General features: G+C 40.2%; 2 protein-coding genes across 7 annotated transcripts in view; one reads left to right on the top strand and one right to left on the bottom strand.

Moving 5' to 3' along the window:
• The window catches only part of FNIP2 (folliculin interacting protein 2), a 218,059-nt gene that overhangs the window by 41,003 nt on the left and 160,853 nt on the right, over nucleotides 1-16,203 (bottom strand). The window lies entirely within an intron of this gene.
• Nucleotides 1-16,203, top strand: part of SPMIP2 (sperm microtubule inner protein 2) — a 103,702-nt gene that overhangs the window by 42,518 nt on the left and 44,981 nt on the right.

The raw sequence follows: 16,203 nt of genomic DNA, 5'->3' as shown, positions 1-16,203 counted from the left end.
CTATGCAGTGCAGCCAAAAAATAAAATAAAATAAAATATGACAGAAATGAGCTTATTTATGAAGCAGAAACAGACCCACAGACATAGAAAACAAATTTTTGGTTACCAAAGGGGAAAGGGGGTGAGGGAGAGAGAAATTAGGAGCTTGGGATTAACATATACACACTACTATGTATAAAACATAAACAACAGGGTTCTACTGTATAGCACAGGGACCTATATTCAATATCTTAATAATCATAATAGAAAAGAATATGAAAAAATATACATAACTAAATCACTTTGCTGTACACCAGAAACCAACACAAAAGTGTACATCAAACTGTACTCCAATAGAATAATTTTTTTAAAAAAGAGCTCCCGTTGACTATTTACTTTGTGAGGAAGGCACTGTGATCGTTTTCATCTTGCAGAGGAGGGGTCGGAGATACTGACAGCTGACGCCCCTTGCCTGAGGCCTTACAGCTGGTCAGTGATGGAGCCTGGATCTCAGCCCAGGCAGAGAGCTCAGGGACTTCGTGGGAGCCCAGCGTGTGTGAGAGGAAGTGACAGGAAACAAGTCAGAACACAGGGCTGGAGCCGCTGGGCAAGGCACTCATCAGGGCCAGCGCTTTTCCCTGAGGCAGTGTCTGCCTGGGTCAGTCCCGGTTGCCTTGTCTCCTAAGGGCCTGTCCTTTCTTCATGGGGCCTCAAGCCTCTCCTGGACCCCCACAACTCTGCATAGTTTGCACACAGATGCTTCACTCATGATAGTAAAATGAATCATCAGTAGTGGATATCACCCACATATTTGACATACTAAGAAAGAGCTTAGTAATAGTTATTTTCTTTTTTGTTTCTTTATTAAATCTTTAATTTTTTTTATTGGAATATCATTGATTTACAATCTTGTGTTAGTTTCAAGTGTACAGCAAAGTGATTCAGTTATACATACATATATATCTATTTTTTCCAGATCCTTTTCCCTTATAGGTTATTACAAAATATTGAGTGAAGGTCCCTGTCCTATACAGTAGGTCCTTGTTGTTTATCTATCTTATATATAGTAGTGTATATGTTAATCCCAAACTCCTAATTTATCCCTCCCCTCCCCTTTCCCCTTTGGTAACCATAAGTTTGTTTTCTATGTCTGTGAGTCTATTTCTGTTTTGTACATAAGTTCATTTGTAATTTTTTTTAAGATTTCACATATAAGTTATATCATATGATATTTGTATTCTCTGTCTGATGTACTTCACTTAGTATCATAATCTCTAGGTCCATCCGTGTTGCTCCAAAGGGCATTATTTCATTCTTTTCATGGCTGAGTAATATTCCATTGTATAAATGTGCCGCATCTTCTTTATCCATTCATCAATGGAAATTTAAATTGTTTCCATGTCTTGGCTACTGTAAATAGTGCTGCAGTGAACATTGGGGTGCATGTATCTTTTCAAATTATGGTTTTCTCTGGATATATACCCAGGAGTGAGATTGCAGGGTCATATGGTAGCTCTATTTTTAGTTTTATTATTTTCCAGTTTCTATGTAATAAGCACTCTAGAGTGCTTCAAAACATGTCATCGAATATTATCTTTGTCATTCTGGAAAAAAAAAGAGAAGAAAGTGATGTTCCCTCCTCAAACTGTACTTTCTTTCTAGCCCCACACTGTGCATTCTCCTAAACCCACTTTCACACGACAGCATCCCAGAAAATGTTCAAAATCACCTAGAAAAGAGAAGTATTGTTGGTGTGGAGTTGATCAGTATGTAGACCACCAATTACACGTTTTAGAATTTCTGGGTGTTTTTCCCCCCAAGCTTCTCATTTACCTTTGGGTTCATTTGGGTGAATCACAGTCTCATTAAAATTCCTAAGGTCTCACACTCCTAATCTCCAGATGTTGTTATCAATATAGAAGACTTTTGAAAGATAATAAAGCTTCCTTTTCCAACCAACTTATAAAAGCAAAATAGAAAATAGCTTTCCTAAAATTAGGAGCTCCTTGGGATGGCTGCTGTTTCTTTCCCAGATGGGTGTGTGTTTATTTCTCACTTTATATTTCTTAGAGTTATTTGCATCCTAACAGTTTGTCATTTAATATAAAAATAATTACATTTGCACCTTTCATCCTTAAGTGCTGTGTAAAGTAATGGCTTTCCTGGTACCATGGGAAGCCTCAAGTTGGGGAGGGCCACATGCTGACCGTCTATGAAGGAGAAGAAACCTTGGCTACAGAAGCCAAATAACCCTCCTTTTTCTTGAAAATAATATACTAACATCATCAACCCCCTTGTATGCAGGTGTTATATTTTCTCCATTTTATAAAACCTGGCTTTATATAGGATTCCTCAAATAAACTGAAGGAACTTACTTGTATCTGAACTCCCAGAAAATAAGTTTTTAAGTTTGATGCTTCCTTTCTGGAATAGACCATGAGAACAACAAGAGAGGTACATATCACCGATATGCACTCTCTGTGCTGTGTTCAAAGCCGCCCCGTGAAGAATAGCGGGTTTGGAAGGAGAAGCATCTCTACTGATAGCTGGGGACACTGCCACTTCACATGTCTCCAGGCACCTCAGCCCCAGCCAAATGTGGGCTTCCTCCTTGTGACTGTGAGTTTATGGATGATTATTGGTGAATTGGAAAAAAAGACACCCTAATGTTCACATCTTTTGTTAGGATGTGGAAATGTGAAAAGAGAGAGAGAGAGAGAGAGGGAGAGGGAAGGAGGGAGGGAGGGAGGGAAGGGAGGAGGGAGGGAGGGAGGAAGAAAGAAAGGAACTCAATGTAATTTAGAGTCTAGTGAGTGATTTTATTCTTAATTAAGGAAGGCTAAAAATACACCATGGTGGTTACTAGCTTTTGTAAGTCTTTACATGCCTCTTGAGTATGCATCTCAATGTAAACATCACCTTTTTAAAAATTTACACTTCTTAAAGTTAGTATTAAGCATATGCCATGGGTTTTCAACGAATAGTATTTGATGATGATAGGGAGATAGAAAGCTAAGAAAAAGTTGTATAAATTAGAATGGGTTCTAGTAAATCTGACGTTGGCTCCACAGCCAGGGTCCTTTAAATTTACTGTCAAAAATTTGGGGAGGGAGGCGAGAAGATGGCGGAAGAGTAAGACGCGGAGATCACCTTCCTCCCCACAAATGCATCAGAAATACATCTACACGTGGAACAACTCCTACAGAACACCTACCGAACGCTGGCAGAAGACCTTGGACTTCCCAAAAGGCAACAAACTCCCCACGTACCTGGGGAGGGCAAAAGAAAAAACAGAGACAAAAGAATAGGGACGGTACCTGCACCAGCGGGAGGGAGCCATGAAGGAGGAAAGGTGTCCACACACTAGGAGCCCCTTCGCGGGCGGAGGTGGGGGTTGGCGTGGGGGAAGCTCCGGAGCCGCGGAGGAGAGCGCAGAAACAGCCACAGGGTGCGGAGGGCAAAGCGGAGAGATCCCCTCACAGAGGACCGGTGCCGACCGGCACTCACCAGCCCGAGAGGCTCGTCTGCTCACCCGCCGGGGCGGGCGGGGCTGGGAGCTGAGGCCCGGGCTACGGAAGCCGGGAGAGGACCGGCGGCGTGAACACAGCCTGAAGGGGTTAGCGCGCCACGGCTGGCCGGGAGGGAGTCCGGGAGAAGTCTGGAGCTGCCGAACAGGTAAGAGACTTTTCCTCGCCTCTCTGTTTCCTGGTGCGCGAGGAGAGGGGATTCAGAGCGCCGCTTAAAGGAGCTCCAGAGACAGGCTCGAGCCGCAGCTATCAGCGCGGACCCCGGAGACGGGCTTGAAACGCTGAGGCCGCTGCTGCCGCCACCAAGAAGCCTGTGTGCGAGCACAGGACACTGTCCACACCACCCCTCCCGGGAGCCTGTGCAGCCCGCCACTGCCGGGTCCCGGGATCCAGGGACAACTTCCCCGGGAGAACGCACGCGCGCCTCAGGCTGGTGCAACGTCACGCTGGCCTCTGCCGCCACAGGCTCGCCCCACATCCGTGCCCCTCCCTCCCCCAGGCCTGAGTGAGCCAGAGACCACGAATCAGTGGCTCCTTTAACCCCGTCCTGTCTGAGCGAAGGGCAGACGCCCTCGGACGACCTACACGCAGAGGCAGGGCCAAGTCCAAAGCTGAACCCCAGGAGCTGTGCAAACAAAGAGGAGAGGGGGAGGTCTCTCCCAGCAGCCTCAGAAGCAGCGGATTAAAACTCCACCATCAACTTAAAGTGCCCTGCATCTGTGGAATACCTGAATAGACAGTGAAATATCCCAAGTTGAGGAGGTGGACTTTGGGAGCAAGATATACTATTATTTTCCCCTTTTTTCTTTTTGTGAGTGTGTATGTGTGTGCTGCTGTGTGAGATTTTGTCTGTATAGCTTTGCTTGCACCATTTGTCCTAGGGTTAGACAGACCCGTTTTTTTGTTGTTGTTTTTGTTTTTTTTTATAGAAATTTTTCTTCTTAATTATTTTTTATTTTAATAACTGTATTTTATCCTACTTTATTTTGTCTTCTCCCTTTCTTCCTTCCTTTCTTACCTCCTTCCTTCCTTTCTTCCTTCCGTTCTCCCTTCCTTCCTCCCTTCCTTTCTTCTTCCCTTTCTTCGTCCCTTCCTTCCTCCCTTTCTTCCTCTCCTCCTTCCTTCCTTCATTCTTTCCTTTCTTCCTTCATTTCTTCCTTCCTTTTTTCCTTCCTTCCTCCCATCTTTTCTTCCTTCCTCTCTTCCCTCCCTCCCTCCTTCCTTCCTTCCTTTCTTTCCTTTCTATTTTTTTCTCCCTTTTCTTTTGAGCCGTGTGGATTAAAGGCTCTTGGCACTCCAGCCAGGCATCAGGGCTGTGTCTCTGAGGTGGGAGAACCAACCTCAGGACACTGGTCCACAAGAGACCTCCCAGCTCCACACAATATCAAATGGCGAAAATCTCCCAGAGATCTCCATCTCAACACCAAGACCCAGCTTCACTCAAGGACCAGCAACGAACAGTGCTGGACACCCTATGCCCAACAAAGAGCAAGACAGGTCTACAGCCCCATCCATTAGCAGAGAGGCTGCCTAAAATCATAATAAGGCTACCAACATCCCCAAACACACCACCAGACATGGACCTGCCCACCAGAAAGACAAGATCCAGCCTCATCCACCAGAACAGAGGCACTAGTCACCCCAACCAGGAAACCTACTCAACCCACTGAACCAACCTTAGCCACTGGGGACAGCCACCAAAAACAATGGGAACTACAAACCTGCAGCCTGCAAAAAGGAGGCCCCAAACACAGTAAGATAAGCAAAATGAGAAGACAGAAAAACACACAGCAGATGAAGGAGCAAGATAAAAACACACCAGACCTAAAAAATGAAGAGGAAATAGGCAGTCTGCCTGAAAAAGAATTCAGAATAATGATAGTAAAGATGATTCAAAATCTTGGAAATAGAACAGACAAATTGCAAGAAACAGTTAACAAGGACCTAGAAGAAATAAACAAGCAACGATGAGCAACACAATAAATGAAATGAAAAATACTCTAGATGGGATCAATAGCAGAATAACTGAGGCAGAAGGACAGATAAGTGACCTGGAAGATAAAATAGTGGAAATAACTACCACAGAGCAGAATAAAGAAAAAAGAATGAAAAGAACTGAGGACAGTCTCAGAGACCTCTGGGACAACATTAAACGCACCAACATTCGAATTATAGGGGTCCCAGAAGAAGAAGAGAAAAAGAAAGGGACTGAGAAAATATTTGAAGAGATTATAGTTGAAAACTTCCCTAATATAGGAAAGGAAATAGTCAATCAAGTCCAGGAAGCACAGAGAGTCCCATAGAGGATAAACCCAAGGATAAACACACCAAGACACATAATAATCAAACTGTCAAAGATTAAATACAAAGAAAACATATTAAAAGCACCAAGGGAAAAACAACAAATAACACACAAGGGAATCCCCGTAAGGTTAACATCTGATCTTTCGGCAGAAACCCTACAAGCCAGAAGGGAGTGGCAGGACATATTTAAAGTGATGAAGGAAAAAAACCTACAACCAAGATTACTCTACCCAGCAAGGATCTCATTCAGATTTGATGGAGAAATTAAAACCTTTACAGACAAGCAAAAGCTGAGAGAGTTCAGCACCACCAAACCAGCTTTACAACAAATGCTAAAGGAACTTCTCTAGGCAAGAAACACAAGAGAAGGAAAAGACCTACAAGAACAACCCAAAACAATTAAGTAAATGGTAATAGGAACATACATACTGATAATTACCTTAAATGTAAATGGATTAAATGCTCCCACCAAAAGACACAGACTGGCTGAATGGATACAAAAACAAGACCCATATATATGCTGTCTACAAGGGACCCACTTCAGACCTAGACACATACAGACTGAAAGTGAGGGAATGAAAAAAGATATTCCATGCAAATGGAAATCAGAAGAAAGCTGGAGTAGCAATTCTCATATCAGACAAAATAGACTTTAAAATAAAAACCATTACAAGAGACAAAGAAGGACACTACATAATGATCAAGGGACCGATCCATGAAGAAGATATAACAATTGTAAATATTTAGGCACCCAACGTAGGAGCACCTCAATACATAAGGCAAATACTAACAGCCATAATAGGGGAAATCGACAGTAACACAATCATAGTAGGGGACTTTAACACCCCACTTTCACCAATGGACAGATCATCCAAAATGAAAATAAATAAGGAAACACAAGCTTAAATGATACATTACACAAGATGGACTTAATTGATATTTATAGGACATTCCATCCAAAAACAACAGAATACACATTTTTCTCAAGTGCTCATGGAACATTCTCCAGGATAGGTCATATATTGGGTCACAAATCTAGCCTTGGCAAATTTAAGAAAATTGAAATCGTATCAAGTATCTTTTCCGACCACAACACTATGAGACTAGATATCAATTACAGGAAAAGATCTGTAAAAAGTACAAACACATGGAGGCTAAACAATACACTACTTAATAACGAAGTGATCACTGAAGAAATCAAAAAATACTTAGAAACAAATGACAATGGAGACATGACTACCCAAAACCTATGGGATACAGCAAAAGCAGTTCTAAGAGGGAAGTTTATAGCAATACAATCATACCTTAAGAAACAGGAAACATCTCGAATAAACAACCTAACTTTGCACCTAAAGCAATTAGAGAAAGAAGAACAAAAAAACCCCAAATTTAGCAGAAGGAAAGACATCATAAAGATCAGATCAGAAATAAATGAAAAAGAAATGAAGGAAACAATAGCAAAGATCAATAAAAGTAAAAGCTGGTTCTTTGAGAAGATAAATAAAATTGATAAGCCATTAGCCAGACTCATCAAGAAAAAAAGGGAGAAGACTCAATAGAATTAGAAATGAAAAAGGAGATGTAACAACTGACACTGCAGAAATACAAAAGATTATTAGAGATTACTACAAGCAACTGTATGCCAATAAAATGGACAACCTGGAAGAAATGGACAAATTCTTAGAAATGCACAACCTGCCGAGACTGAACCAGGAAGAAATAGAAAATATGAACAGACCAATCACAAGCACTGAAATTGAAACTGTGATTAAAAATCTTCCAACAAACAAAAGCCCAGGACCAGATGGCTTCACAGGCGAATTCTATCAAACATTTAGAGAAGAGCTAACACCTATCCTTCTCAAACTCTTCCAGAAGATAGCAGAGGGAGGAACACTCCCAAACTCATTCTATAAGGCCACCAAAACCAGACAAAGATGTCACAAAGACAGAAAACTACAGACCAATATCACTGATGAACATAGATGCAAAAATCCTCAACAAAATACTAGCAAACAGAATCCAACAGCACATTAAAAGGATCATACACCATGATCAAGTGGGGTTTTTTCCAGGATTGCAAGGATTCTTCAATATACTCAAATCAATCAACATGATACACCATATCAACAAACTGAAGGAGAAAAACCATATGATCATCTCAATAGATGCAGAGAAAGCTTTTGACAAAATTCAACACCCATTTATGATAAAAACCCTGCAGAAAGTAGGCATAGAGGGAACTTTCCTCAACATAATAAAGGCCATATATGACAAACCCACAGCCAACATCATTCTCAATGGTGAAAAACTGAAACCATTTCCACTAAGATCAGGAGCAAGACAAGGTTGCCCATTCTCACCACTCTTATTCAACCTAGTTTTGGAAGTTCTAGCCACAGCAATCAGAGAAAAAAAAAAAAAAAAAAAAGAGGAATCCAAATAGGAAAAGAAGAAGTAAAGCTGTCCGTGTTTGCAGATGACATGATACTATACATAGAGAATCCTAAGGATGCCACCAGAAAATTACTAGAGCTAATCAATGAATTTGGTAAAGTAGCAGGATACAAAATTAATACACAGAAATCTCTGGCATTCTTATACACTAATGATGAAAAATCTGAGAGTGAAATTAAGAAAACACTTCCATTGACCATTGCAACAAAAAGAATAAAGTATCCAGGAATAAACCTACCTAAGGAGACAAAAGACTTGTATGAAGAAAACTATAAGACACTGATGAAAGAAATTAAAGATGATACAAATAGGTGGAGAAATATACCATGTTCTTGGATTGGAAGAATCAACATTGTGAAAGTGACTCTACTACCCAAAGCAATCTACAGATTCAATGCAATCCCTATCAAATTACCACTGGCATTTTTTACAGAATGAGAACAAAAAATTTCACAATTTGTATGGAAACACAAGAGACCCCGAATAGCCAAAGCAATCTTGAGAATGAAAAATGGAGCTGGAGGAATCAGGCTCCTGGACTTCGGACTATACTACAAGCCTACAGTAATCAAGACAGTATGGTACTGGCACAAAAACAGAAATATAGATGAATGGAACAGGATAGAAAGCCCAGAGATAAACCCACACACATATGGTCACCTTATCTTTGATAAAGGAGGAAAGGACATACAGTGGAGAAAAGACAGCCTCTTCAATAAGTGGTGCTGGGAAAACTGGACAGCTACATGTAAAAGTATGAAATTAGAACACTCCCTAACACCATACACAAAAATAAACTCAAAATGGGTTAAAGACCTAAATGTAAGGCCAGACACTATCAAACTCTTAGAGGAAAACATAGGCAGAACACTCTATGATGTAAATCACAGCAAGATCCTTTTTGACCCATCTCCTAGAGAAATGGAAATAAAAACAAAAATAAACAAATGGGACCTAATGAAACTTAAAAGCTTTTGCACAGCAAAGGAAACCATAAACAAGACAAAAAGACAGCCCTCAGTAAGGGAGAAAATATTTGCAAATGAAGCAACTGACAGAGGATTAATATCCAAAATTTATAAGCAACTCATGCAGCTCAATAACAAAAAAACAAACAACCCAATCCAAAAATGGGCAGAAGAACTAAATAGACATTTCTCCAAAGAAGATATACAGATTGCCAACAAACACATGAAAGAATGCTCAACATCATTAATCATTAGAGAAATGCAAATCAAAACTACAATGAGATATCATCTCACACTGGTCAGATTGGCCATCATCAAAAACTCTAGAAACAATAAATGCTGTAGAGGGTGTGGAGAAAAGGGAACACTCTTGCACTGCTGGTGGGAATATAAATTGATACAGCCACTATGGAGAACAATATGGAGGTTCCTTAAAAAACTACAAATAGAACTACCATAGGACCCTGCAATCCCACTACTGGGCATATACCCTGAGAAAACCATAATTCAAAAAGAGTCATGTACCAAAATGTTCATTGCAGCTCTATTTACGATAGCCAGGACATGGAGCAACCTAAGTGTCCATCAACAGATGAATGGATAAAGAAGATGTGGCACATATATACAATGGAATATTACTCAGCCATAAAAAGAAATGAAACTGAGTTATTTGTAATGAGGTGGATAGACCTGGAGTCTGTCATACAGAGTGAAGTAAGTCAGAAGGAGAAAAACAAATACCGTATGCTAACACATATATATGGAATCTAAAGAAAAAAAAATGTCATGAAGAGATTAGTGGTAGGACGGGAATAAAACACAGAGCTACTAGAGCATGGACTTGAGGATATGGGGAGGGGGAAGGGTAAGATGTGACGAAGTGAGAGAGTGGCAGGGACATATATACACTACCATATGTAAATTAGATAGCTAGTGGGAAGCTGCCCCATAGCACAGGGAGATCACCTCTGTGCTTTGTGACCACCTAGAGGGGTGGGATAGGGAGGGTGGGAGAGAGGGTGACGCAAGAGAGAAGAGATATGGGAACATATGTATATGTATAACTGATTCACTGTTGTAAAGGAGAAACTAACTATTGTAAAACAGTTATACTCCAATAAAGATGTTAAAAAAAAATAAAATTAAATTAAAAAAAAAAAGAATTTGGAAACTTGGGTGTGATCTAATATCCCAAGCACAGGTGGTTAAAATACCAGGACATGTTTTCTAAATCTTGGCTTTTAAGATCTTTGTAGGAAATTCTAATATCATTATAAATTTAGGATTATACTTTTCCCTACTATTCATATACAACACTTCTGGGGTACCTCTGCTGCTTTAACAAAAATGCATAGAATGCAGAGCAATCTGGAGATATCTATTCTCTTCCCAGGACTGAACCTAGGATCCAAGAAATCTTAATTGAGCAAATGGAAAACAACCCATTCAATATAGGGGCCCATGGTATGTGGTCCCACTGTCTCTGGGAAAAAGGAAATGGCATTGAAAATAAGTGCTTTGGAAGCCTTGTGGGCTCCTGCAGCTGTGGAGGAGTTCGTAGAAAGTTTCTTTGTGCTGTGATCGTTGTTGAAGTTTTTGGTGAGACAGCTGGTCTCCACAGTGCCAGCCACATCCCAAACGGCTGTAAGCACCTTGAGGTCTGAGAGCTGTGTGTTATTTGGCTGCGTACTGACAGCATCCACAGCCCTCCATGCAGTGCTTAGCACAGCGTACATGATCGTCAAGAAATGATGGGAGACAGAGACTGAAATCCCATTGTTTTCTCATTCAGAGTCTTTGTTAAGACACCAAGTTGCAGAAGGCGGGGAGATGAGCTTTTAAGTGTGTGTGAGATTGAGAATTATTTTCCTCCTAGCTTATTCAATAGTCATTTGAGAACTACTTAGCCTATATATATTTTTTTTTTACTGAAACTTAGTTATACTGTTATGTTCACAATGCCTGAGCTACCACCCCCAGTGTAATTCTGTGTTGTAGAGCTAATTGGACAGTTAACTTGGAACACTCTTCCTAACCTTTGAATTAACAACAGTGCCAACACATTAGGAAACTCCAAGGGTAAGAACGGTCACCAACCCGGCACTTGCTTCTATTTCAGAAACTGTGTACTGGGCACAAGCAGAGACTCGGGAAGCTCCTATGTCGCTTTTCTGTAGGTTGAATAGTTGAATCCACTCATATTTCAGACCCTGGTAGGGACCTTCTGCTAACTCTGGATAAAGGGCTGGTAGCAGAATGATTGGTTACTCATCACAAATCCTAACAATTCCCAACAGAATAAGTTCTAGTCTTGCTTTAAAATAAAATTCTAGTGTATCTTGAATTATCATGTGAATAAGGAAAACATTAATCTTTCTGGGGAAGTGCAGATAAAATAATAGAAATGTGCCTTCTCTCTGAGAGTAAATGAGGCAGCGAGGATTCATAGTGCTTTTCAGGGCAAATGTATGCCTTAATGAAAAACTGAATATGCAAAAGTAGCCAGTTGAAGAAATTTTCATTTTCCCGCTTTTCTGTCTTTGCATGCTAGTCTGCCTACTATTCTTTATAATGTCTCAGTTTTTGCACCTATAAAACGGGCATTGCATTAGTTTTCTATTGAGCATAACCTAATACCACATAGCATCTTAAAGCAACACCATTTATTTGCTCACAGTTCTATAGGTCAGAAGTCCTGGGAAGGCCTGGCTGGGTTCTCTGCTCAGCACTCACTAGGCTGGATGCAAGGTGTTGGCTGTGGCTGTGATCTCACCTGAGGCTTGGACGCTCTTCCGAGTTCATGGGGTTGTGGCAGCTTTCAATTCCTTGTGGTTGTAGGACTGAGGTTCCCATTTCTCTGCTGGCTGTCAGCCAGGAACCAATCTCAGCCTCGAGAAGCTGCCCACATACCATAGCCGTGGTCCCCTCCATCTTTAAAGCCAGCAACAGACGCTCTCCCTCATGTCCAAATCCCTCTCACGCTTCAAATCCCCTTTGCCTGGAAGAGCCCAGATCCTTTCAAGAGCTCACCTGATGAAGTTTGGGCCACTGAGGATAATCTCCCTTTCTTACAGTCAACTGATTTGGGATCTTAATTACATCTGCAAAATTCCTTCACAGAAGTACCTAGTATTTGGTTGAATATCTGGGAGAAGGTGTATATACCAAGGAGTGAGAATCTTGGGGGTCTGTAGAATTCTGTCTTCCACAGGGATAATAACAATAATTTAGAGTGTTGTTAAATGGATTAGGTGAGATGTGTGTAAAGCACTTAGCATAGTATTTAGTACAGACTCTAGTACAGTCTCAAGAAATGGGATCTAGTATTATTAATGTCTCTATATACTGTATTTTCTTGCCTACATGGATTTTTTTTTTTTTAGCTCACTTTATTGTTTTTTTATTTTTGGGCTGCGTTGAGTCTTTGTTGCTGCACACAGGCTTTCTCTCTAGTTGCAGTGAGCTGGGGGACTCTTCCCTGGGGTGCGCAGGCTTCTCCTTGCAGTGGCTTCTCTTGGTGCAGAGCACAGGCTCTAGGCACATGGGCTTCAGTAGCTGCAGCATGTGAGCTCAGTAGTTGTGGCTCACAAGCTCTAGAACCCAGGCTCAGCAGTTGTGGCGCATGGGCTTGGTTGCTCCTCGGAATGTGGGATCTTCCCTGACCAGGGATTGAACCCATGTCCCCTGCATTGGCAGGCGGATTCTCAACCACTGCGCCACCACGGAAGTCCTGGATTTTTAAATTATATTATGATAAGCACATTAGAAACATAATGGAATATGTTTCTCATTATTTGGATACTCCACAGAAAACACATACTAGGGCCAAAGTCAAGGAACTCATGAAACAATGTTTAGTCTGTTTGTTGAAAGTTGATGTACTAATTCAAATCAAATAAACAGTGCAGTAAAAAAAAAAAAAAAAAAAGGGGGAGACCAGGATATAATTCATGTTGGTATTCAACTCAAGCTCACATATAATGTGGCATAAAATGAAGTATGAGCCTCTGCATTGTTCAATTTTTGTTTTTTAGTGAGAAAAATGCATCGCAGAATCCATGCCTTGAACACTGACATTTTTCAGAGAGAATTGTTTTGTTTCTGCTCCTGCTCTGAATATAAAATGAATGCTTCAAATGCGCCATGTACACAAAGGCTTGAAGCCCCCCTTTTTCCCTTCAATAGTTCCAGAATAGGCAGCATTATGCAATTTGGTGACCCAACGCCAGCAATGAGAATGCTTCTCACTGGCTGTGGGAAGAAAGACACCTAAGCAGTTAACAGTAATATTTTGCAAATGGAAGCAAGTGAAGAAGAAATTACATTAGCATAAGAAAAGGTAGCCTTAGGGGATTTTCCACTCCAATGTTTGGTACTAAGAGCTCTATGTTACGAAGGAGGAGGATGGTGAAGAGAAAGTCTAGTGTCCGCACATTCTTGAAACGCATTGCCATTGTACTCATTCTGTTGGTGAGAAAGACCTTATAGTTACAGAGATGGAAAACGCTCCTTTCTAGTAAGGAAAGTCAAAATTGTATATATTAGGAAAAACATCCTGAGCTAAGTATAGCAAGAAAGCAAGAGGATTCCTCAGTGACGGCAGTTCTAGACTAGAGGTGATTTGGGATTAAAAATGAAATGTTTAAGCAATGATGTTCATTGTTCACTAGAATGGGCCCCAATGTCTGTGATTAATTTAACTCAAATTCAACAGCTCATTTCAGAAATTGTGTCTGATTCACAGCACCTGAATGTAATTACAGACATATCCTTTTAAATTAATACTTAGACTTACTTAAAAGTTGCTTAATAGGGAATATCCAATTTCAAGTTATGATTATTTTCACTAGTTGAAAACATGCAAAATAACTGTAAAGATTCTCACTGATTTCCTTAAGATAGAGACTATACTAATCAGTTGTTATCTGTTTCTGTGAAGATGTTGAATTAGTTTTTGAATCAGTCTTTGCTTTACTCTTATGAATAACTGACCAGTAAAAAAAAAAAAAAAGATTTTTTGATTCTGAATTTCATTATATTTAACAGCAAAGTGAACATGACTGTCCAAATAAATCATGATGATTTCATTAATTAAGATAGAAAAGGGTCAACTTATTTAAGATAAATTTTTATGATATTATATGCTGATAACTGTAGGAGAAATAGAGGGGTGGGGGGCAAATGAATCTGTTGTATGTTTCTAAGAACAGTCTTTCCAAATTAAGACAATGAAATTTTGGTTATTAAAAATGGGAACAGGGCTTCCCTGGTGGCGCAGTGGTTGAGAGTCCGCCTGCCGATGCAGGGGACGCGGGTTCGAGCCCCGGTCCGGGAGGATCCCACGTGCCGCGGAGCGGCTGGGCCCGTGAGCCGTGGCCGCTGAGCCTGTGCGTCCAGAGCCTGTGCTCCGCAACGGGAGAGGCCACAGTGGTGAGAGGCCCGCGTACCACAAAAAAAAAAAAAAAAAAAAAAAAGGGAACAAAGATCAGAGAAGATTGGCCAAGTCCTGGGATATTTGTCAAAAAGCTGATAATAAAATTATTTATAAGTCCATTGATAAGGTCAATATTTAGGGAATCGTGTCAGAAATCAATTGGGAAACAAGGGTTTTACCATTACATACAGATTATCACTTTTCAAATTTTCTATGGAATAGTGGGTCAAACTGGCATTTAAATCTTGTTTATTTTGTCCCTTCCTTTGTTTATTTTATACATGGACATTAAAGTTCTAGAAGTGACCAATGTTCAGGTCCTCATCACTGAGAAGATGACCTCAGTAAATAGATCTGCTTTCCCAGCACAAATAACTCTGAAGCACTTGATCAGGAAAGTCATTCTAAACCAAAGCTTGAGAAGAAAGGAAGAAAACAGGGAAGATAAAGAAGAGTACAAGATGATTCCTCTGATATTAACATGAGGATATGATTTTGCTACTTTTTTTTCTTTTTTCTTTTTGAAGTATAGTTGGTTTACAATGTTGTCTTATTTTCTGGTGTACAGCAAAGTGATAAAGTTAGATAGATAGAAGATAGGTAGATAGATATTCTTTTTCAGATTCTTTTCCATTATAGCTTCTTTCAAGATACTGAATATAGTTCCCTGTGCTATGCAGTAAATCCTTGTTACTTATCTATTTTATATGAACTAGTATTTATTTGTTAATCCCAAGCTCCTAATTTATCCCTCCCCGCCCTTTCCCCTTCGGTAACCGTAAGATTGTTATCTATGTCTGTGAGTCTATTTCTGTTTTGTATATAAGTTCATTTGTATCTTTTTTTTTTTTTCAGATTCCACATGTAAGTGATATCATATGGTATTTGTCTTTCTCTGTCTGGCTTACTTCACTTAGTATGATCATCTCTAGGTCCATCCTTGTTGCTGCAAGTGGCATTATTTCATTATGGTTGAGTACTATTCCTTTGTATATATACACCACATCTTCTTTATCATCTGTCAGTGGTCACTTAGGGGGTTTCCATGTCTTGGCTATTGTGAATAGTGCTGCTATGAACACTGAGGTGCATTTATCTTTTTGAATTATGTTTTTCTCCAGATATATGCCCAGGAGTGGGATTGCTGGGTCACATAGTAACTCTATTTTCAGTTTTTTAAGGAACCTCCATACTGTTCTCCATAGTGACAGTATCAATTTACATTCCCACCAACAGTGCGGGAGGGTTCCCTTTTCTCCACACCCTCTCCAGCATTCGTTATTTGTAGACTTTTTAATGATGGCCATTCTGACTTGTGTGAGGTGATACCTCATTGTAGTTTGATTTGTATTTCTCTAATAATTAGAGATTTTGAGCATCTTTTCATGTGTCTGTTGGCCATCTGTATGTCTTCTTTGGTGAAATGTTTATTTAGGTCTTCTGCCCATATTTCTATTGGGTTGTTTGTTTTTATGATACTGAGCCATATGAGCTGTTTGTATATTTTGGAAATTAATCCCTTGTCAGTTGCCTC

Source organism: Kogia breviceps, chromosome 6 (assembly GCF_026419965.1).
Source record: "Kogia breviceps isolate mKogBre1 chromosome 6, mKogBre1 haplotype 1, whole genome shotgun sequence".
Taxonomy (NCBI): domain Eukaryota; kingdom Metazoa; phylum Chordata; class Mammalia; order Artiodactyla; family Physeteridae; genus Kogia; species Kogia breviceps.
The sequence above is the reverse complement of the archived record's forward strand: the minus strand, read 5'-3'. Positions and strand labels throughout refer to the sequence as shown.